The sequence below is a fragment of the Alosa pseudoharengus genome, unplaced genomic scaffold (assembly GCF_046254945.1).
Source record: "Alosa pseudoharengus isolate Yale_2024_CS ecotype anadromous, Long Island Sound unplaced genomic scaffold, YU_APseudo_1.1 YU_APseudo_1.1_scf_21, whole genome shotgun sequence".
NCBI classification, from domain to species: Eukaryota; Metazoa; Chordata; class Actinopteri; order Clupeiformes; family Clupeidae; genus Alosa; species Alosa pseudoharengus.
This window is the reverse complement of record NW_027468674.1, coordinates 6209180-6211679: the sequence shown is the minus strand read 5'-3', so window position 1 is coordinate 6211679 and position 2500 is coordinate 6209180. Positions and strand designations below refer to the sequence as shown.

General features: G+C 46.0%; 2 protein-coding genes across 3 annotated transcripts in view; one reads left to right on the top strand and one right to left on the bottom strand.

The window, feature by feature from the left end:
- pdgfbb (platelet-derived growth factor beta polypeptide b) overlaps window positions 1-785 on the bottom strand; it is a 22008-nt gene extending 21223 nt beyond the window's left edge. For both annotated transcript variants that reach the window (XM_076297751.1, XM_076297752.1), the window contains exon 1: window positions 1-785. This exon is cut by the window's left edge and continues 113 nt beyond it. The gene's annotated coding sequence lies outside the window, so the exon portion shown is untranslated.
- The window catches only part of LOC143137503 (klaroid protein-like), a 79978-nt gene continuing 77673 nt past the window's right edge, over window positions 196-2500 (top strand). The window contains exon 1 of the mRNA XM_076297750.1: window positions 196-280. The gene's annotated coding sequence lies outside the window, so the exon portion shown is untranslated. The remainder of the gene's footprint in view (window positions 281-2500) is intronic.

The window sequence follows — 2500 nt, the reverse complement described above, 5'->3', positions numbered from 1 at the left end:
CACGAGTCGCGTCTGCCCTCAGCACTGCTCGCGCGGGGACAGCGGCGGTCGCTCGCGCGCTCCGCAGGGTGCTTGGGAGTCAATATCCAATTTAGCGTGAGGTGAGGACTTCAAATTCCTCTCCGTGAGTAAACAGTTAGATTGCCTTTGACTCCAAAATGCCACTATGCTGGAGAACAATTAGTCCATTTGAAGTTCCGTTACCACATCCAAGAGACAATTTGCTGATAACTCCCTGAAAAAAAGTCCAGCTCCAAGGACTACATTGGAGACACTGAAGGTAAAAGCGCTGGTGAAAAAGTAATAAGCTATTTGTGCAGGTTGTTGATGAAACAAAAAACATCAGAGGAGTTGCTTGGCAGAAATAAAATAGAAGTTCAGTTTGACTTCACGAAGAAATGGAACGACATTTTGAGGTTATACTCCAGTTATATAAATAAGTCATAAATGCATCCTTTTCATTGAAATAAAATAAGAGTTTCTGCTACATGTTGCTTCAGTTATTAATTTACAAGTTTAGAGCAGTTTGCTTTGAACAATGAATGAAAGTTTGCGGAGCAATGCTTGATAAAACGAACTAGTTTGTGTCACTGGAGACCATAGCCCATGGAGGATTTAAAGAACCTGTTATTTAGTTTAACCTCGACACATTTCATTTATCCCCATGCTCTCCACGCCAGGCGGTCCAATTAGTTCACCGTGACTTCGTGGGCTGTGATGTCAGTGAGTGTGGAGCTAGCCGTTCCCTTCCACGGAGTCTTATCTCCAGTCGCCGCTCTCGCGCAGGTCCGTGCGTCTATGCTCTGCACCGTGCCGATTACGGGAGACTTTCCTCGACTTTGCACAGCGTTATCTACCCCGCCCCTTTAAGGCTGGGCTATCCTGGCCATATTAGGCGCAGGGGGGTGCGGGGGTGGGCGCATGTCTGGGAGAACACTGCCAATTCAAATGCCTTAAAGGGGACGTCTCTCTCTCTCTCTCTGTCTCTCCCTCTCTCTCTCTCTATGTCTCTCCCTCTCTCTCTCTTTCTCTCTCTGTCTCTCCCCCTCTCTCTCTTTCTCTCTCTCTCTCTCTCTCCCTCTCTCTCCCCCCTCTCTCCTTCCCCGTTGCTGTCCTCAGTGCTGCTTCTGTTGCATTTTCCCATTATGTATGCGCACAACTTTATATGTGTTTTATAGGAAAGCACTAGAAAAGGAATAGCTCCAATTCTCAGCATACCGGTCAACACTCCCGTTTTTCCCGCGTTCTCCCGTATTTCAAGGTCATCTCCCAGCACCCTCCCGTTTTGTTATTTCTCCAGGAAAACTCCCGTAATTTGCATGATCAAACTTCATTTTAAAATCATTGATCCATTCATTTTTTCTATTAGTCTGACATCTTCCAAGTTGCCTGATTGTGTATGAAATACACATACACAATCACTTAGTTTCAATTTCAACCGTTTTGTCATAGGCTAAAACCTGGCAACCCAATACCCAAATAAGGAAGCGGGTGCCGACTGCGCAGCCTGAGTCTCGTCGTAAGCAAGCGGGCTAGTTGAATGGCCTACTCCACAAGCTGTTGTGAAATTGTTGGAATTTAATTGATTAACACATCACATAAACTGTTATTGAGTGTTGTTGATGTAACCTGCGTTGTGTTGAACCTGCGCGATTCAGCCCTGCACACGCCCGGACTCGAAGCCGCGAACAGCAGCACCTCGGATCGGGAGGCGAGCGAACTAACAATTGAGCCAATAGCCCAGGCTACTGGCTCACATGCCAGCAGCACTCTTGAGGCGTCGAGTAGTGAGGTTTACCAACGTTCCACAAGCACAGCTAAGATAGCTGGCATCCGTTACACTGATACACTGAACTTGTGCCCTCGGAACCAAATCTGACAGCAAGCAGCTTTGGAGTTTTGGAAGTAGGCTGCAGGCAGGCAGCTGGTGGATACATAACTGGCACGCGTAAGGTAATGGTAAGGTAAAAGCAACGACCGAAATGCAGTGTTGAAACATGTGTATGAAACGTATTAAATATGCAAACACAGATCCGGTGTAAACATGAATGTGGTTATTATCTCTGCATTATGATGTGTGTGTGTGTGTGTGTGTGTGTGTAGCCTACCACATGTTCATAGGCACTGGTTGATAGTCAAATCCATGCTATGGGTATACAAATGCCTGTACATATCATGTTTGTTGAGTGTGATGCTTATTGCAGCTAGCCTAGAAATCTAGACGCACCCTAGCGGCCAGTGCTAGTCTAGCAACTCTCCGTTGGCTTCTGAGCTCGAAAAATTAAACTTCTATCAGGCCAATCAAATTGTGTATAGAGTCGTTAGGCGGGCTTAACATAATGATTGATGGCAGAGTTGCAACGGTTTGGCTTGAATTCCCTGCTACTTGAAAACAAATAAGATAATGTTGCTGTTGGCGAACAGTGTGACACGAGTTAAGCTTTTATTAAGTTGGCAAAAGTTTGAACTAGCCAACTAGCTCCGCTGGTGGAAAACGCAT